Source organism: Callithrix jacchus, chromosome 15 (assembly GCF_049354715.1).
Source record: "Callithrix jacchus isolate 240 chromosome 15, calJac240_pri, whole genome shotgun sequence".
NCBI classification, from domain to species: Eukaryota; Metazoa; Chordata; class Mammalia; order Primates; family Cebidae; genus Callithrix; species Callithrix jacchus.
The window spans coordinates 34,702,128-34,723,363 of NC_133516.1; the positions used below are offsets into that span (position 1 = coordinate 34,702,128).

General features: G+C 52.8%; 1 pseudogene; it reads left to right on the forward strand.

The window, feature by feature from the left end:
- The first annotated feature begins 4,511 nt into the window (after positions 1-4,511).
- On the forward strand, positions 4,512-18,846 carry LOC118142806 (fructose-bisphosphate aldolase A pseudogene; annotated as a pseudogene).
- Positions 18,847-21,236: the final 2,390 nt, after the last annotated feature.

The window sequence follows — 21,236 nt, forward strand, 5'->3', positions numbered from 1 at the left end:
AAGCTGGTCTGGAACTCCTGACCGCAAATGATCCTCCCTCCTCAGCCTGCCAAAGTACTGGGATTACAGGCATAAGCCACTGCACCAAGCAAGCCAAAATAGACTTTCTAAATTGACTAAGACCTGTCTCAGATATTTTGGGTTCACGATTATAAGCCTAAAAGATTTTGCACACAAACTGGTCTTACTATAATTTCTCTTTAATAGAAAAGAAGAGCTAGAGAGAGAGAAATTGTTTCCAAGGAAAAGTCTAACACTTTTCTTAAGTGCAGATTCAATCATGAATTATTTTCTTGACTAGAATAACTCTCTAGATGGTACAAGATTATAATGTTTTTCTAGCTTTAGTCAGAGTCCTAATGGGATACAGAGTTGAACTCTGACTTCAAGTGATCCACCAGCCTTGGCCTCCCAAAGTGCTGAGATTATAGGTGTGAGCCACTACGCCTGGCTTGTCTCATATTTCACCTTTTTCTTTTTATTATTATTTTTTAAGACGGGGTTTCACCATGTTGGTCAGGCTGGTCTTCAACTCCCGACCTCAGGTGATCTGCCTGCCTTGGCCTCCAAAGTGCTTGGATTATAGGCGAGAGCCACCACACCCAGCCTCATATTTCATCTTAAACAATAAGTAAGTTTAGCATCTATTCCACAGTATAGCTGCCTCTTTTTTTTTTTTTTTTTTTTTTTTTTAAGAGAAAGGGTCTCACTGTGTTGCCCAGGCAGGAGTTCTGTGGCTATTCACAGGTGTGATCATAGTACACCACAGCCTCAAATTCCTGGGCTCAAGTAATCCTCCGGCTTCAGTCTCCTCTAAGTGTCTGGGACTACAGGTATATGCCATCGCACCAGACATAACAGCCTCTTTTTAATATCAAGTTAGTACTTTAATTATGGACTAGTTAACTCCAAGGTAGGCTGACACTCAGGAACATGCCCCATTTATGATTTGTGGTTTCATTACCTCCTCTCCATGAGTTTGAGAAGGAGGATCACAGAAGCGTCACTCAGCTGTCATTAAATGGGGCAAGCCAGTCAGGGCGAGGTCCACAGGGGGCTTCAAGCACAGGGTTTCCAGAATCCAGGGAAGAGCTGGTATAAATGCCCATTGCCAGGCCTGTCAGAGTCTGATTTGGTGGGTCTGGGTGGGGCCAGGAGCCTGTATTTTTAACATGTCCCTTCAATGATTCTGATGTGGTAGTCCTGGGACCTCACCATGAAAAAACAGGCTGCCTTGCCCTCAAGGAGCAAGGGTACTGTCACCTGGCTATGATGCCCTGGCCAGGGGCATAAGACTAGACAAGTCCTAGCTCTGATCCCAGCTTGCTAGGGCCCTTCTAGTCTTAACGGATGGATGTGGTTAGAGGTTTCCCTGGAGGAAGCGACTGGAGGCCTCCTTCGCCTCCCTGTCCACATCATGGCACACTGGCCTCCTCACTGCCCTCCCACAGGCCAAGCTCAGGCCCTCCTCAGGGTCTTTGCACAGCTGTTCCCTCTGTTTGCTGGCTAATGGTGATTCAGGCCTCAGCCTGAGCATCACCTCAGAGCCGCGTCCTCTGATACCACCCCAGCACCCTCTCATGCCTCTGTCTTCCTCACTCTTGACATGTCGTGAGTTTATTATTCGCCCCCCCGCCCCTGCCACCCCGTGACTATGAGCTCCCTAAAGGCAAGGACCACACCCTGCTGGTCATGGGTAAATGCAGAACACTTGGCCCTGGACCAGCACAAAGAAGGGTCACCCAGATTTGTCTGACCAATCAATCCCCAGAATCAGTGAGCCTGAGAACACCAGGGAATCCCTCCCACCGTCTCCAGCTATGCTTCCACTCAGGGACCTTCTGTAGGGTGGAGAACGGGGGAATCAATTCCACAGGCGTTTGGGGAATGCCAGCTGTGCCGGGGCCTGTGCTGGGGTCACCAGGCTCCAGTGGAGTGTCAGGTGTATACCAGCTCCCTCAGCAGGAGACGCAGGTGACTAGCACCAGAATCCTTGCTCCAAGGAAGCCAGAAAGGAAAAAGACCACCAAGCAGGTTGAGCCAGGGAGTGTCCTCATGGGGGTTCAAGCTCAGCACCAGGGGTGCCCCTCAGGTGGCAGGATCAGGGGTTTCTGAGAAGAGGAGGAGAAAGCATTTGGTGTGTCGAGGGGGTGTTGAAAGAAAAACAAGCAGGTATTCCACAGTGACATGGGTGCCCGGAACATGGAGGGACAAGGTGTGGGACAGAAGAGACCTGTCTGCTGTAGACTCACTTCTGTGGCCTCCTGCCCATCAGCTCTCTTGCCTCTCAGGGACTGTCCTGCCCCCCACAACCCAGCTCAGCTGCAAGGAGCCAAGGGGCTCATTCAGGTGACAAAGGCCTCCCTCTGATGAGTCATCCTTGGGTCCCAGGTAGGCTCAACTCCCAAAAGTCATTCACACAGTCAGTGCCAGAGCAGCCACCCTGTGCAGTGGCCGGACTGAGCCCCAGAGAGAAGGGATCTTGGCTTCGGGTCCTGGAAGAGACAAAAATGGGCCCAACAGATGTGGGTGATTGCACTTGTCAGCCTCCCTGGGGCTCACTGTGTGCTTCCTCACACAAAGCCCCTCTGTGGTTCCCCGTGCCCTTGGCATGAGGTCAGACTCCCCGTTGCCCACCTGCCCCACCACCTCTTCAGCCTCGCCTTGCACCCCACCCCACCAGGATTACCCTGGGAGTCAGACCTTTCCAGCCCATTGCCTGCTCTAAGCTGTTCGCTCTACCTGGGAGACTCCTGTGCCTCTGCTCTTCAGGGAAAATCCTGCCTCCAACATTGGTTCAGATATCCAGACCTCCCACGTGCTGCCTCTCCTCTGCTCTGGACCCCTGCCCCCCGAGCCCCGCCCCCCCCCAGCCTGAGGGAGGCTCTGGCTGCTCAGGCTCCCTCAGGCTGGCTCCTCCTCCACTATGGCCACAGGAGCCAGATCTTAATCTAGCTGAGGATCCCTGTGCCCCGGAGGGAGGAGCCTGTCAGTTCCCTCTGCTGTCCTCTTGATCATTCGGGATGGATAAGGTGTGTGCACCGTATCTGCATGCCTGGCTGAGAGAGCATGCGTGTCTGCGTATGTGAGTGTCTGTGTGCATGCACAGGTGTGCGAGTGTGGGTACAGCTGGGTCTGTGTGTCCATGGCTGCACCTCTGTGTGCACACACGTGTGTATGTGTGTGTTTGGCTGTGTCTGTGTATGCATCTGTGTGTGCATGGCTATGTCTCTGAGTGCTCTGTGTGGTTCATATTGTGTGTGCTGATGTGAGACTCTGCACATGCTCCTGTGACTGTGTATTTTGGTTTGGGTTCCCCTAGAAGCCAACCCTAGAAAGGATTTCAGAATAATTACACGCCAAGTGTGGTGGATCACGCCTGTATCTCAGCACTTTGGGAGGCTGAGGTGGGCGGATCATCAGAGGAGTTCGAGACCAGCCTGGCCAACATGGCAAAACCCCGTCTCTATCAAAAAATACAAAAATTAGCTGGGCGTGGTGGTGAGTGCCTGTAATCCCAGCTACTTGTGGGGCTAAGCAGGAGAATCACTTGAACACAGGAGGCGGAGGTTGCACCAAGATCGCACCATTGCACTCCAGCCTGGGCGACGAGCAAAATCCCATCTCAAAAAAGAAAAAGAAGAAGAATTACAACTCATTGATCTGGGAAGTGATTTTAGGAAACACCCAGAGGGGCGTTATGAAGCAAGTTACCTCTGTGGGAGAGCAGGGCCCAGTCCTGCTGGAGAGCTGAGCAGTGGGGCGGGCTGCCGAACATGCCCAGGGTCACCCCATCTGAGGCATGAGGGAGTCGAGGGGCTTCTCCACCCACTCTCGGCAGCCGTGGTTGAGGCCTGGCATTTCCTGTCTGCCCTACACACTGGCCTCAAGGCCCTTGGGCAAAAAAAGCCCTCAGGCACAGGGTCTCCAGTACGGGCAGCTGAAGTCAGGCTGTGTCACCCAGATTTGTCTGGGTGACAAATTGATTTGACGAATCAATGGTGACACATTTTTTTTGTCTGACAAAAAAATGGTGAGTGAGGGGGCCCGGGTAGCAAGTCAACACAAGCAGCTCCACTGTGCGTCCACGTTCACGGGTATGTGCTGTGCCCTGTCATGCCACCTGGACACAGGAACACTCCAGTGACCTCTCCTTGCACAAGCCTCTGCTGGTTTGGGAAAAATGGACACAACATCAGCAAAGCTCTAGCCTTGCCTTTCTTCCCTCCCGGAACCAGGCTGGCTCAAGATCTGCAGAATCATGCCAGGCCTGTGCCAGCAAATGGATCTGCACCCACTTTAAGCAGTGCCAGAGCAGCCTAACTCCTTGGGCTAGAGTAGAGGCCAAGAGTCAAAGTGTGGTGGGGGCTGAGGCAGCAGGATCGCTTGAGCCCAAGAGTTCAAGGTTACAGTTATGATTGCATCACTGCATTTCAGCCTAGATGAGAGAGCAAGATCCTATCTCAAAAAAATAAATAAATAAAAGGGGTGGTGGGGGCAGGGATAGGGAGATGAGGAAGGCCCTACAGTCGAGAAGGCACCAGGACCAGAACCCAGGCCTCCTTTATCAGAAGCTTGCTGCCCACAGGAGCCTGGACAGTGGCCAGGGAAGTCTCGAATGCCACAGAGGTGAGCTTGGCCTCTGCCCTGCAGGCAACGGGAAGTGCTGGAAGCTGGACATTCCTGTGAGAAGCACAGTCAATGCTGTGAGCAGGGCTGGACACCGAGCTGTGGGAGGGAAACTAGAAGCTGGAACACCTAGAGGGGCTTTTAAGAGGAACAGAGCCCCTGGGCATGGTGGCTCACACTTGGAATCCCAGTACTTTGGGAGTCCAAGACAGGCAGATCACTTAAGGTCAGGAGTTCAAGACCAGGCTGATCAACATGGTGAAACCCCATCTCTACTAAAAATACAAAAATTAGCCAGGCATGGTGGTGTGCACCCGTAGTCCCAGCTACTCAGGAGGCTGAGGCAGAATAACTTGAACCCGGGAGATGGAGTTTCCAGTGAGCCGAGATGGAGCCACTGCACTCCAGCCTGGGCAACAAAGCGTGACTCTGTCTTTAAAAAAAAAAAAAAAAAAAAGGAGCAGAGCTGGGAAGATTGCACAAAGCCCTAAGTGTGACAGTGACTAGCCCAGGGCTGAAAGGGGTGTGCCTGGGGTGACACTGGCAGGGGGTTAGTACTCCTCTTCAGGGAGGGGTAGTGGCCAGTCACCACTGTCTCAGCAAGGTTTAGAAATTCAAGAGCTGTGGGACAGGGCCAATGACAAGGGGCCAAATAATGTGGCAAGGGGGAGCTGCCAAGTCTCACTGGAAGGATCTAATGGTTATTGGGCCAGGGAAGGTAGAAGGGGCTACGGAGGAAGAGTGAGAATAAATTGGGGAGGGTGTCAAGGAGCAGCATGGACCATGTGGAGAATCTGGGGTGAGACAGGAGGAGCCTGAACACCCTCAACAAAGAGGGAGCGTGGAGGCCCCTAGGCCTGGAGACCTGAGGAGCAGCAGGTGGAAGGGCCAGGCTGTGAGGCACCAGAATTTCCAAATGCACAGTTGGGAGCAGTATCAAAGATTGAGGCAGCTGTGGGGTCTAGGAGGACAGAGAGAGGCACCCCTGATGCCTACTGGAGCAGAGCAGGAGGGAGCTGGGGCTGGAGCTTGGGGAAGCCAGGACCCTGGGTGAGTCTTCAGGAGCTAGCAGGGAAGGAATGGGGTCTCCCTTGAGGCCTACAGGGGCGGAGTGCTGTAGAGGGTCGGGGATGGGGTTAAGAGAGAAGGCGACAGGTCAAGGGGGTTGGTAGGGCAGCGCTGGGCTCACGGGCTTAGAGTTGCGCAGATTGACTCTAATCCCAGGTGCAATGTTTGCCTGCTGTGTAACCCTAGGCAAGATCTTGAACTCTGAGTGGCAACTGCTTCATGTGAATGAAGATTGTAACTGAAGCCAGGTGTATTATTTTCTGAGAACTGGGTGGCTCAAAACAACAGAAATGGATTCTCTTAAAATTATTGAGACCAAAAGTCAGAAATCAGGTGTTGGCAGGCGCTTCCTCCTTCCAAAGGCCCTACTAGGGGGCCCTTCCTTGACTCTTCCAGCTTCTGGTAGCCCTAGGAGCTCCTGGGATTGTGGCAGCATCACTCCAATCTCTGCCTCCTTCTTCACATGGCTGGCTTGGTTTTTTTTTTGTTTGTTTTGAGACAGGGTCTCACTCTGTCACCCAGACTGGAGTGCAGTAGTGTGATCTCGGCTCACTGCAACCTCCACCTTCTGGGCTCAAGCGATTCTGCTGCCTCAGCCTCCCAAGTGGCTGGGATTACAGGTATATACCACACCCAGATAATTTTTGTATTTTTTAGTAGAGAAAGGGTTTCATTTTGTTGACCAGGCTGGTCTTGAACTCCTGACCTCAAGTGATCTGCCTGCCTCAGCCTCCCAAAGTGCTGGGATTATAGTCATGAGCCATCATGCCCAGCCATGGCTGTCTTCTCTATGTGGCTCTATGTCCAAATTTCTCTCTTCTAAGGACACCAGTCTCCATTTCTGAGGCTCAAACAATCCTCCCAACTCAGCCTCCCAAGTAGCTGGGACCACAGGTGCATACCACCACCACACGTGACCAATTTTTTATTTTTATTTTCATAGAGACAGGGTCTCCCCATCTTGCCCAGGCTGGTCTCAAACTCCGGACCTCAAGTAATCCCTCAGCCTCCCAGAGTGCTAGGATTACAGGTGTGAGCCACATCCCTGGCTTGAACTCTGTTTTTTTTTTTGTTGTTGTTGTTGTTTTTTTTGAGACAGTCTCACTCTGTCTTCCAGGCTAAAGTGCACTGACTCAATCTTGGCTCACTGCAACCTCTGCCTCCCAGGTTCAAGGAATTCTCCTGCCTCAGTCTCCCAAGTAGCTGGGACTACAGGTGTACACCGCCATGCCTGGCTAATTTTTGTATTTTTAGTAGAGACAGGTTTTCACCATGTTGGCCAAGCTGGTCTTGAACTCCTGACCTCAAGTGATCCACCTGCCTCAGTCTCTCAAAGTGCTCGGATTACAGGCAAGAGCCACTGCTCCCAGCCTGAACTCTTTTTAACTTAGTAACATCTGCGAAGTACCTATTTTCAAATAAGGTCATATTCACAGGTACTGGGTGTTAGGATTTGAATATATCTTTATAACAACCCTAGGCCATAGGGTTGCTGTAAGGATTTAACCACAGGCCTAGAACATAGTAAACTCCCCAAAAATGATAGCTTTAAAAAGAAGGGTAGGCCAGGCGCGGTGGCTCATGCCTGTAATCCCAGCACTTTGGGAGGCCGAGGCGGGTGGATCATGAGGTCAAGAGATCGAGACCATCCTGGTCAACATGGTGAAACCCCATCTCTACTAAAAATACAAAAAATTAGCTGGGCGTGGTGGCGCGTGCCTGTAATCCCAGCTACTCAGGAGGCTGAGGCAGGAGAATTGCCTGAACCCAGGAGGCGGAGGTTGCGGTGAGCCGAGATCCTGCCATTGCACTCCAGCCTGGGTAACAAGAGCGAAACTCCGTCTCAAAAAAAAATACAATAAAATAAAAAGAAGGGCAGGCTAGGGGAGGCTGAGGGAGCTCAGGCTGGCAGACTTTCCCTGCATGTGTCCACATCCTCACACACGCTCAGGAGGCAAAGCACCCATGGAAACCACCCAGGAGGGCCAGGACAGGGGACTCAGGAGCCTCAGCCTGCACTCACCTGCTCAGCAGAGCCAAGCTCAGGGCATCAGCTTCCTGGGCAGAGGGCTGCCAAAGCCAAAGCTTTGCTCGTCAGAAAATTCCTTGAGAATATTGAGCAAGGCCACCACCAACATCATGTGCAAATGCACAGATGATGAGTCTGTGCCCCCACACCCAAGGCTACTCAAACCTTCAGCCTTGGCTCAATGGGGAGGCAAACTCTGTGTGCCACCAGCACACCCACCCACAGGACAGATGGGTCAGGACATAGAATCAGACAGGCCGCAGGTACCCCAGTGAAGATTATAGGCAGCCATTCCCCACTCAACAGAGGAGTAGGTCAGAGCGGGGTCTGCCATTTCCCCCATCCCCTCTCCATAACACCTATGCATCTGGCAGTCAGACAGGCCTAAGATAAACCATTTCCCCCCAGCTACCCACCGGGGTCACCCCCAAGCCAGGCCAGGGCCAATAGAGGTTGGGGTGGAAAAGACAGGCTTGGCCTGAGTTCCTGCCCAATTCAGAACCTTCTGGTTTCTGCTACAGGACACCTTGCAAGCTTATCAGGATCACTGTGGGCAGCTAGGTGAGCTAAGTTCATCTGTACTGCCGTGACCTCTGTGCAGATGCGTCAGGAACACAGAGTGCTCCAGGGTTAGGCAAGGGCAGTGCTGAAAAGGTTCATGGAACCAGCGATAGAGCACACAGCTGCCCACAGGGTCACTCCCCAGTGCCCCAGCCGGAGCACCTGTGCTCCCTTTCACCCTTCCCAAGGTATTAGATGTACATGGGACCAGAAATCCCCGCTCTGTGTGCTCCCATATGAGAGCCCAGCTGCTTAGGTGTTTGTGACTCTGGGCACCTGTGGGCCGGGGATTATGTGCATATTTGAGGGCTATTCAGGGTGTGCACCTATGAATGTGACCAGCGGCTGCCCCGCCGGGGCAGGCAAGGGTACAAGAGTAGGGGTGGGGGAATTGGGGGATGGGAAAGGTTGCCCCACCAACATCTGGGGCAGGAACATTATGGGCAGAAAGGACAGCAAGAGCAAAGGCCTGAGGTGGGGATTTGCAGGGTGGGTTTAAGGGACAGAAAAGTGAGTTGTGGGTGAATGTTAATGAGGTCGGTGGGCCTTGTGGACTCCTGTGAGAACTTGGCTACTACTTTGAGTGACGGCAAGCCCTGGGGGGCTTTGAGCAGAGAAGGAGCTTCATGCAGTTTAGCTTTTAAAAGGTCACTCTGGCTGCTCTGAGATAGATCAGGGGTTTTCCAAGTGTGGCCCAACAGCAGCAATTGAGAACTTGCCGAAACGCAGATTTTCAGGCACCCTGCTGAATCAGGACCCCAGGGACAGGGCACAGAGATGGCGTCATAGGAGTCCTCCAGCGATGGCTTATACCCCTCCAGCAGCCTTGCTCCAGGGCCCCTGGAGGACTCTATCCCCATCAGACCCCAACAGACGCTCTGAGCAGAATGAGTTCTGCAGTCAGCTGCATGTGGAAAATGAGGCTCCTGCACCCACATCCCTAAGTTCTCTCCACACACAGCCTTTTAAAGCCTCTCCAAATCCCACAAAAAAGAAACCAGGTCACCTTTGCCCAGGCCAGGTGAAGTATATAATACTCTTTCTTTCTTTCTTTTTTTGAGACAGAGTTTCACTCTGTCACCAGGCGCCAGGCTGGAGTACAGTGGCCCGGTTTCTGCTCACTGCAACCTCCGCCTCCCATGTTCAAGCAATTCTCCTGCCTCAGCCTCCTGAGTAGCTGGGATTACAGGCATGCGCCACCACACCCAACTAATTTTTGTATTTTTAGTAGAGATGGGGTTTCACCATGTTGGCCAGGATGGTCTTGATCTCTTGACCTCGTAATCCGCCTGCCTCGGCCTCCCAAAGTGCTGGGATTACAGGCATGAGCCACCGTGCCTGGCCATAATACTCTTTACTAACTTACTTGACTATTGAATACTTTTTTTCCCCAAGACCACTTCATGAACATAGGCCACACTGAAAAATGCTACTTCGGGTACATTTTGGTTTATTTCTCTGGGCTCCCACACTGCACCTAACACAGAGTGACCACCCAACAACTGCCCTTTGAAAAATGCGTGAAGCTCTCCCATGGTGACACTGATGGAACTTGGGTGATTTACAAACCAACTGACCTTTCCCCAAACTCTGGAAGGACTTGGTGTCAGCCCCTCATATACTGACTCCCTGGGCTGCCGTGGGAGCCCAAAGGTCTGAAAGCTTCCAAGCACAAGAAGGGGAAGAGGAAGGGGCCCCCGCCTTGGCCTGCACAGAACAATGACCTCTGGTGCTCAGGGTCCCCACCCTACCTGAGCTCAGGGCCAAGTCACACCCTCTCAGCCCAGATGACGTGTTGTTTGTAGAAAGCTTAAGTGGGTCCCAGGAGGTCAGTCCAGCCAGCCCCTGCCTCCAGGCTGGGCAGCCACTCCTCTGGTCCTTGCAGATAGCCAGGCATCAGGCCTGCCTCAGGGGCCCCTTTGAGGCCTCAAGAACAACAGAGCTCTCCTTTGTTCCCAAGGAAATCTCAGTGGAGGCCCATTCATTAGCAAGAGGCATCTGGCCCATAAAGTTCAAGTGAAGCAGAAGCCAGATGGTCCAGGAAATGGCAGAGGGGCCACAGTACTATAGCTTTCCCCATCAGGAGTGCCAGAAGAGACTTGGAATCACCAGGTCTATGCTTCTATTAATAGGTGGAGAACATGTACAACTATTATATATCAATGACTTTTTTTAAAAAAGAGGTGGAGAATCTGAGGTCCAGAAAGCAGACAGGACTGTTATGGTCACACAGCTTGGCTCTCATGCCCTCAGGTTTTCCCTAGTCCATGCTCTGGTCAGTTTAATTGTTCTCAGGGGTGTACAGAGCCATTGGGACAGACCACAGGATGAGCAGGATGGCCACAAAGGCGGCAGGCAGAGGGAGAGCCAGTCAGGAGCTCATGATGGACCTGACTTCAGGAATGAGTGCAGGGGAAGGGATCATGATCCCAGGGAGCCAGGCCACACTTGCAGTAGGGAGGTGGAGGTGAGGGGGGAAGCAGAACAACCCTGTGGCCCTGCACAGCTCAGCCCATGTGTGTGACCCCGTGTATGATAACATCCCAATCATGGCACACCGTAGCTGCACATGTGTGCCTCTGTGACAATGTCACAGCCCCGGGCACACTGTGACTACACCATGTATCTGCCTGTAACAAGGTGCTGCTGTCCCTCTGACCGGAGCAGGTAAGCATGGGGCCATGTCCAAAGGGTGTTTGTGACTCTGGGCAACTGTGGGCCTGGGATTATGCGTGTGTTTGAGAGACATGCAGGGTGCGCACCTAGGAATGTGACCAGAAGGCCGCGCTGCGAGACACTAGGTCCTAAGAACTTCCAAACTTTAAATGTCACTTCAGAGTGGCTAGCTGTTTTCTGTCTGCTAAGACCAGGAAGGCTGTGGAAACTGATTTTCTAAATGTGGTTATAGAAATGTAGAGTGAGAGCCCTTCTGCTGCACAGCTCTGGTCATCTTCTGATGGGGTGGCCAGGGAAGAGAGTGGAAGAGGAACCTGGAGGGGGAATGGGGGTCTGTCCTGCAGCCTCCACCCAGCTCAGCTTCAAGGGGCTTCAGGTGACTCCTGACCACACAGTCCACAGACCAGCCTGAGATCAGAGGTGGCCTATCTCGCGTGAGCTTAGAAAGAGACATTGGGGAGGGCCCATGGAAGCTTGCATATGCATGGGTGGCAGTGGAGTGGCAGAGGGTCGGGACATGAGCACTTACACACCTCCCCCAGGAAGGCTCCCGAAGATGCCTGTCTGGCCCAATTGGGTGCCTAGTAAATGGCCTCACTCCGTTTCCCCTGGCTCTCTCCAGGCCATCTGCTGACCAACCGTCTGCCCCTAGCTTTCCACACTCGCCTCTCTGCTGACACAACCTGCCCACAAATGGCCCCATCTCTGGGCCCACAAACAGCCCTATCTCTGGGACCTAAGGACTCGCCCACACATACTCACTTGCACGTAGTTCACAGATAATCCTCGTTTATTTGCCCACTCTACTCATTCATGTGTTTATTCATGTGTTCATTCATTCAACAAATGCTCACCCACTAGGTACCTCTTGTGAGCCACCGGCCCTGCTGAACTTCTCCAACTCCCCAGGTCAGAGAAATGAAGGCACAGTCCCAGTGGACCTCGGTGTGGGCGGCTCAGCAAAGAGGAACCTAGAGGCTGGGTGGGCTGATGGCCGTTAGCTGGGGGAAGCACTGAGGGGTGTCACAACCAGGCCACTGCATCAAGCCAGATGGGCTCTGGAGGTTGGGTAAACACTGTGGCTGCCTTCCCCCAACCCCAGGCTGGGTCTGGCACCGTCACCCTAATGAGCTGGGATTGAGTCCCAAGGCTTCAGAGCTGTCCTCTAATCCCAAAGCCCACAGAATATGACCCATCCTTTGGGCTGGTTCTCAGGGTCCCTTCAGTTGGACCCAGATTACCTTAGCTGCCCCCATGCCCCCTTCCCACCAGCTACACCAGATTTTGCAACTTCCCTGAGGCGTTGGAAGACTGTGGCCTTCCAGCTCCTCCACACTGTCCCTTCCCAAGAGGGCCTGGAGCCCAGCTTCCCAGGCTACCCACAACCTCCCAACTTCTCTGCCATATCTCTTCGCTCACATTTCAGTCATGATAATAGTAACCATAATTAGATCTATCCAACACCTCCTTGGCACTTGGCATGAATGGGTGATATTTCCAACCCTCTCATATTCCAAAGCATAGTGGCCAGAGCTGGAGGTGGCCAAGAGTGTGGCACTAGATTCCCCAGCCTGGGGCCCTGGTCAGCTTCTGGCCTGCTCCACCCCCAACCATCGCCCACTTGGCTCCTTCTCCTTCAGAACTCACTCTGAATGTCCCCTCCTCAGAGAGGCCTCTCCAAGCCTCCAAATGGAGCAGTCTCTGTCCTTGTCACTCAGATCACCATGTGAGCTCTCACCCTAACATAGTTGTGTGTCTGGATGGCATGTTCTTCTGGACATCTGTCTCCCCCACCAGAGTGTCCACTCTGCAGGAATAGGGACTAATCTGCCTTGTTCACAGCTGCCATCCCAGAACCTAGTTCAACACCAGGCAAACAGTAAGCACACAGTAAGCATTTGCTGAATCGAAAATGCCTATTTATCCATTTGGATATCCATTTCACCATATGGCCAGGCCTGGCTCAAACTCCTGACCTTATCACCCACCTTGGCCTCTCAGAGTGCTGGGATTACAGGTGTGAGCCACTGTACTCGGCCTCCATGTCTCTTAAATAAAAATCTGAATATGAATCTCTCCTAGAAATACAGGAAGAAGGCCTGGACACACCAGGCTGTTTCTAGGGATAACAATGGCCAGAGCTGAAATGTGTCTGTCCTTCAGCCCGGGGGTCCAGGGTGCCCACTGTCCTCACCTATCTGGACCCCATAGGCCTCTGCACTGCAGATCCCAGGTTTATGCTGCAAAGCTAAGGCTTATTAGGTCTGCAGAGTGAGGAGCAGGGCCAAGAAGGCCTCCCCGAGGCAAGGGGTTGTTACTTAGCTCTCCTTTGCTGATTTCACTCTCAACTCCAAAGGCCCCAACAAGGCCGTGACAATTCTAAGGCAGGTGAACGCTGGTGTTGGCATCACAAGCCTGCTAGTCTTGCATAAGAACCTGTTAACTCAGTGTCAGTGGGGACTCAATGGCCTCTGGTTTCCCTTCCCACACCAGGGATTGAGAGTTTTAATTAAACTCAAAGGCAAGTCCTGGAGAAAGGGTGCTACCAGTAGCCCTTTAGGCAGTTTGGTCCGAGGGTCTTGACATGGAGATGGGTGACAAGGTAAGGACCCAGTGATTGAGGTACAGCTGCAGGTAGGCAGGTCCAGCTTACATCCTGACTCCAGCTCTGAAACTTTGGACAAGTCACCTTCCCGAGGCCTCATCTGTAGCCCACAGCTAATATTACCTGCATGCTGTTTCCAGGAAGAGCTTCCTCCACCAATCACAGCAGGAGTGTCTCATTGACCTTGTGTGGAAAGTATGTCAGGGTTCTCCAGATAAGCAGAACCAAAAGGAGAAAGGGAGAGAGATGGATTTTAAGGAACTGGCTTACATGACTGTAAGCCAAGTTCTGGTAAGTCAGAACTTGGTAGGGAAGGCTGGCTGGCTGGAACTCAGGCAAGATTCCTACGTTACATCTTGCGGCAGCAGTTCTCCTTTTCCAGGAAACCTTGGTTTTTGCTCTGAGGGCCTTTGGTTGATTGATTGAGGCCCACATTGTTGATAATCTCCTTTACTTAAAGTCAACTGGTTGTAGATATTAATTACATGTACAAAATACCTTCCCAGCAACATCTAGACTAGTATTGTTTTGTTTTTTTTTTTTGAGATGGAGTCTCACTGTCACTGAGGCTGGAGTACAGTGGTATGATCTCGGCTCACTGCAACCTCTGCCTCCCAGGTTCAAGCGATCCTCCTGCCCCAGCTTCCCAAGTAGCTGGGACTACAGGCGCCTGCCATCACACCCAGCTAATTTTTGTATTTTTAGTAGAAACAGGTTTTCACCATGTTGGCCAGGCTGGTCTTCAACTCCCAACCTCCGGTGATCTGCCTGCCTTGGCCTCCCAAAGTGCTGGGATTACAAACGTTAACCACCACGCCCAGCCTAGGCTAGTATTTAACCAAACAATGGGCACCATAGCCTTGCCAAGTTGACACACAGGATTTAGCCAGTACAGAAAATATCACTCCCTTTCTGTGCATGAGGAAATTGAAGCTCAGAGAGGCTGTGCCAACTGCTTAAGGACATAGAGCATACAGGATGGAGCAGGAAGTTGCACTTAGGCAACACGCTGTCTCCACTATCTGAGAATGGAGCTGCAGGTGGCTGCTTCAGAGGGGCCTGTGAGAGTTGAAACACGCTGTCCCTGGTACCACACTATGGTAGAGACACAATTCAGTTTGGTAGTGACTGTTATTACTACTACTGTTAACACAGATCATTCAATAAGGGGGTGGCTGTGGGAGCGGGGAGAGGAGACATAGAGGAGAGGGCTGTTGGTCCCCACCATTGGAGATGGGTTTTAGGGTGACAGAAAACTCTTCTTTGCAAAAGGGCCCCTTTCCTCTTTTTAGGAACCTCTAAGGAGGGAGCCAAGGAGGGCGGGAGGCCTCTGCCAGGCTGTGGGTCCTGAATGCTGTGCAACTGGGCCCAGAGCTGCTGGCCAGGTGCAGGGGAGAGACAGTGAGCAGTGTCCACCAGCGTGTGGGGTCTGGAAGGAGTCCTGCCTTCTGAGGCTGTGGCTGGCTGCCCAGAAGTTCCCGGAAGTGGGCAACCTCTCCTGAGTTGGGTGGCCGGAGGCTAGCCAGAGCCTTGGCCAGCCTCCCTGGCTAGATGCTCCCATCTGCCTGCCCAAACTGGTCCTGTTGCCCAGAAATAGAGAAATGTCTCCCCTGAGACCTAAGGCCCTTGAAGCTGCCCCAGCCTCAATCCTGCCAGCTTCTTTACCCCGCCCCCATGGGATGGAATGCTGGACCAGAAGGCAGAAGGCCAGGAGGTCACCATGCTCCCCACTTTCTAGCTGGACAACCTTGGGCAACCTAATCATTCTGAGCCTCTGTCCCTTGTATGGGTTTATAATTGCACAGACATCTGTAGGGTAGCTGTTCGGGGGGCCTGAGGTCGTGCACATAATCGCAGAACCAGGTCAAACATTTGCACACAACGGATGCTGCTGCCATCTTTGCTTAGCAGATTCTCATGCTCCCTGGCCTTCTCCTTACTGGCCCTGTCCAGCCAGCACACTTCTCCACATTTACTCTCTCCTCACTTCTCCTCCCCTTTGTTCCAGCTCCCTCATGTCTGGGTAGAAGGGGTCCTGGGTAGGCCTTTAAATGCCAACAGGGCCAGGGAGAAATAAGGTCCCTGAATTGGTGGATAATTGCACTGTGGATGATGGCGAGATTCTAACATCTCCCGGCCTGCCTCTGCCACACACCCCTCCCTCTCCCCTGATCTCTTGACTCCAGCCTCCCTGACTTCCTCCATGCTCCTCCTCCATATTAGGCTCCCTCTAGCCTTCACTGGGGCCCCTCAGCCTGGCCACTCTGTCCCTGAGGTGGGTCCCCCTTCCCATCCCGCCATTCTCTATCCAGCGCCCTTGTCCACTCTGGTCACAGCCTGCCACAGCTTCTTTGCCTATGTCTGTCTGCCCAGCAGCTCAGGAGGACAGGGAGGGAGGCTTTCCCACACTGTGCATCCTCATCCCCCTAATCCCTGCATGTGAATCAGGCAGACCAGGGCCCCTTGAAGGTGATGGGGCAGAGGAATCCACCTCTGGACCAGTCCCTTCCAGAGAGCCCCTCGTAACCAGCCAGATCCTTCCCCTACCCCTGACCCCAAACCCTCTTCCAGAGGCTGTGTGTGTGGGGTGGGAGACATAGAAAGCAGGACACCTGGGTCCCCCTGCAACCCAAACATCACTTTCTCTGTGACCTCAAGCAAGTCCTCTCCCCTCTCTGAGTCTTAGTCTCCCTGGCTGTAAATGGCTTAGGGCTGGGGACACACACTAATGCCTACAAGACCAGGGAGGTATTGCTGCTTGGACATTACATTCCTCAGGGTTGAGGACTCACTGAAGGGAGGGCTGACAGAGAATTAGGGAGAGCACACCCTTCCTGGGCCCAGGGGCTCCAGGTCTGCTGATTTCTCAAAAGAAGCTGAACATCTGAGGTTTGATGAGAAATCTCCTGCTGGTTAAATGCTGACAACAAATTCACATTTTATTATAAAACAAGCACTATGTGGGCCACACAGAACTTAACTGGCCCACAGTTTGTGGGTACCAGGCTAGAGGGCTGGGTTCAAGGGTCCCCTGGGGCTCTCTGGGCATTTTCTGCTCTCTAGGATGGGGGCTGCTGCTCCCTACAAGGCCCCCAACTCCAGACATGCCTCCTGAAGCATTTATTGGCTTTGCCCCACTCCAGCCCCTCTCTCTCCTCTCACAAACCAGAGCTCACCCCTTGCTCTGCAACCACAGTCTGAAGGGATTCCAAAGGCAGGGTTAGGTTGAGGCTGAGGCCAGAGACCTCAGAACCCTTCTGCTCTGCCAACCCCGAAGTTTCATCTCACATGGTGGCTCCTGGGCCCCATCACTGTAAACCCTGGAGCTCATGCCTCCAGCCTTCAGGGCAGAGCTGAGCTGTTGCCAGATCCACTACCCACTGTGTGAGGCTGGCACCCATCTACCAGTATACGGAAGGGCACTGACACCCCAAGGAGCAGCAGCACAGGTTGGAGGTGTCCTATGTCCACCAGCGGTCTCCTTGAGAAGGATGCAGGATTTCTTGCTTGGCTGACAGATGTGGAAACTGGGGCCAAGAAGAAAGCAGCAGGTTTGCCCAGACTGAGCTACCTCATCTTCTTGGCAGGGTGCTGCTAAAAATAATTCCTGGGAGAAGGGGTCCCAGTGACGAGTGCCATGTCCTCTCCCTGAGTCCACTCGCTGACCTGCCACCCTCCACCACCACACCCTGAAAAGTCACCCCTTTCCCGTGCCAGGAACTTGCTACCATCAGCACTGTGCCCTAACAGTATCCAGCACTGACCTGGAAGCAGAAGAAGGAGCTATCTGACATCACTCACCACATCGTGGCTCCAGGCAAGGGTGTCCCGGCTACAGGTGAGTCCACTGGGAGCATTGCCAAGGGCTGCAGTCCACTGGCACTAAGAATACCAAGGAGAACTGGCACTTCTACCACCAGCTGCGACTGATAGCTGACAACCACATGAATCCCTGCATTGGGGGCGCCATCCTCTTCCATGAGACACTCTACCAGAAGGCGGATGATGGGCATCCCACCCCCCAAGTTATCAAATCCAAGGGTGGTGGTGTGGGCATCAAGGTAGACAAGGGTGTGGTAGGTACCCCTGGCAGGGACAAATGGTGAGACCACTATTCATGGGCTGGATGGGTGCTCAGCACTGTGCCCAGTACAAGATGGATGGAGCCGACTTTGCCAAGTGGCATCGTGTGCTGAAGATTGGTGAACACACCCTCTCAGCCTTCACCATCATTGAAAATGTCAATGTCGGTGGGGTGCAGTAGCTCATGCCTGTAATCGCAGCACTTTGGGAGGCCAAGGCGGGCTGATCACAAGGTCAGGAGTTCAAGACCAGCCTGGCCAACATGGTGAAACCCTGTTTCTGCTAAAAATACAAAAATTAGGCAGGCATGGTTGTGGGTGCCTTTAATCCCAGCTACTCGGGAGGCTGAGGCAAGAGAATAGCTTGAACCCGGGAGGCAGAGGTTGCAGTGAGCTAAGATCGCGCCACTGCACTCCAGCCTGGATGACAAAGCAAGACTTCATCTCAAAAAAAAAAGAAATAAATAAATAAAAGAAAATGCCAACTCCTGGCCCGTTATGCCAGCATCTGCCAGCAGAATGGCATTATGCTCATCGCGGAGCCTGAGATCCTCCCCAGTGGGGACCATGACTTGAAGCAGTGCCAGCATGTAACTGGAAGGTGCTGGCTCCTATCTACAAGGCTCTGAGCAACCACCTCATCCACCTGAAAGGCACCTTGCTGAAGTCCAATATGGTCACCCAAGGCCACGCTTGCACTTGGGTGCAGAAGTTTTCTCATGGGAGACTGTCATGGCAACCATCACAGCGCTGCACTGCACAGTGGCCCCCCACCCACCCCTGGTTCCTGGGATCACCTTCCTGTCTGGAGGCCAGAGCGAAGAGGAGGTGTCCATCAACCTCAATGCCATTAACAAGTCCCCCCTCCTGAAGCCCTGGGCCCTGACCTTCTCCTATGGCCAAGCCCTGCAGACCTCTGCCCTGAAGGCCTGGGGCAGGAGGAAGGAGAACCTGAAGGCTGCATGTCAAGTGAGCCCTGGCCAACAGCCATGCCTGACAAGGAAAGTACACTCCAAGCAGTCAGGCCAGGGCTGCTGCCAGTGAGTCCCTCTTCCATCTTTAATCACACCTAGTAAGCAGACATGTTTCCAGGCTGCCCCTCAGCACTCCAGGCCCCACCCCCTCCCAGACTCTCTTGAAGTGGGGGGCCTCCTCCTTGGAGCTCCAGGCTGGCTTGCCCATGCTCCTGCCTCCCTTGTGACAGTGGTGTGCGGTGTTGTCTGTGAATGGCTAACTCCATCACCCTTGCCAGCACACTGCTAATAAACAGCTATTTAAGGGGGGAAAAAATAAAATAAAAGTAAAATCCAGGCGCAGTGGCTCACGCCTGTAATCCTAGCATTCTGGGAGGCTGAGGTGGGTGGATCATGAGTCAGGAGTTCAAGACCAGCCTGGGCAAGATGCTGAACCCCGTTCCTACTAAAAATACAAAAATTGGCCAGGTGTGGTAACAGGTGCCTGTAATCCCAGCTACTCAGGAGGCCGAGGCAGGGAACTGCTTGAACTGGGAGGCAGAGGTTACAATGAGCCCAGATCGCACCACTGCACTCCAGTCTGGGCAACAGAGAGAGACTCCATCTCAAAAAACAATAATAATAAAATAAAATAAAACATAAAAATAAAAATATTTCCTGGGGCCCAGAATAAAAAGAGTGAATTCTGGCGGCTGGGGTTGACATTTTCCATTTGCCTTGACCACTGGGTGGATACTCCGCCCAGCAGTCCCTGATCGTGATAGTGGTGGTGACGATGATGGTGATGTGGACTCTGTGGGAGGGAAACAAGGCCCCAGCGTCATCCCTTGATGGGGCCTGACCTTGCCTCAACTCCAGCTGCTCAGGGCCACAGCGAGTGATAAGATGAGTTTGTACTGTAGCTCTGAGGAGGGAGGGAGGGAGGGAGGGAAAAGGGAGGGAGGGGTAAGGAGGAAGGGTTAAGGGAAGGAGGGGTAAGGGAGAGAGAAGAGAAAGAAAGGGAAAAGAAGATGGGAAAGGAGGGAAGGGCAAGGGAGGAGCAAGAGGTGAAGAAGGAGAAGGAAATGGGCCAGGTGGGGTGGCTCATGCCTGTTATCCCAGCACTTTGGGACGCCGAGGCAGGCAGATCATGAGGTCAAGATCAAGACCATCCTGGCCAACATGGTGAAACCCCATCTCTACTAAAAACACAAAAAATTAGCTGGGCGTGGTGGCACTCATCTGTAGTCTCCAGCTACTCAGGAGGCTGAGGCAGGAGGATCACTTGAACCCAGGAGGTGGAAGTTTTAGTGAGCCGAGATCGTGACACTGCACTCCAGCCTGGGTGACAAAGGGAGACTCCATCTCAGAAAAAAAAAGGAGAAGGAAAAGAAAAGAAAGAGGAAGAGGAGGAGGGGACAGAGTGGGGAAGAAGCGGCCCATAAGGATCACAACCGGACCCGAATAGGGCCCACTTCACAGACACCAAAACTAAGACTTAGGGCATGAGGTCACTTGCTCAAGATCTCACAGGACTAGAACTCATGGCTTATGCCTAGTCCTTCAAGGCCTCAAACCTTGAACCACTCGAGCAGCATATCCCAAGATAGTTCACCCTTACCTCACCAGAAAGGTGTGCTGGTTAAAATGCAGATTTCTGGGTCAAAAGCAAAGGAGTGTGGCCCAGGAATCTGCATTTTGACCAGTACCCTGGTGGTGGTTCTTTGGGTCCTGACACTGGGAAACCCTGTGGCTCATTTAGGGCCTTTCTTAGTGCCACGTCCTGTACTCACGCTGACCCCCAACCACCCCCACAGGGCTGGGCCTTTTCCACTCAAGGTTTCACCCACAGTCTCCCAGTCGCATGTAGATCCACCCTTCCAGGTAGCACCCACTTCTCTTCTGGAAGGCTTCCTCATGGTTGGGATCCTCCTCTTTCAGCACCTGTGGGAGTAATAGCCTCCTCCTTCTTCATCTGGAGGTGCTTACAACACTCTATTTCACTTTCCGTGTGAGTCGGCCTTGTTTCCCAACCTTTCTCTGTATTAAACAGGAAATTCCCCGAGGGCTGGGGACTTGCCGTTTTAAACAATAAGCCTCTGAAATACATGACTTCATCTGACCCTCCCGCCAGCCACAAGTGGCAGGGTTAGGAGAGCTTTACAAATCAGGAAACCAAGCCTTGAAGAGGTTGTGGCCTGCCTGAGTCCATAACCAAGTAAGATTCAGAGCTAGGTTTGGAAGCCATGCCCAACTCCACTACCCAGTTCTTTCTGCTTCAGCTTCGCCTCTGATCACCGTCCCCAAAAAACCCTGTGAGGGCTGGGTACAGTGGCTCATGCCTGTAATCCCAGCACTTTGGGAAGCTGAGGGTGGATCACTTGAGGTCAGGAGTTTGAGACCATCCTGGCCAACATGGTGAAACCCTGTCTCTACTAAATATACAAAAAATAGCTGGGCATGGTGGTGTACGTCTATAATCCAGCTATTTGGAAGGCTGAGGCAGGAGAATTGCTTGAACCTGGGAGACAGAGGTTCCAGTGAGCCAAGATTGCACCACTGCACCCCAGCCTGGGCAACAGAGGAAGACTCTGTCTCAAAACAAACAAATAAAAACAAACAAAAAACAACAA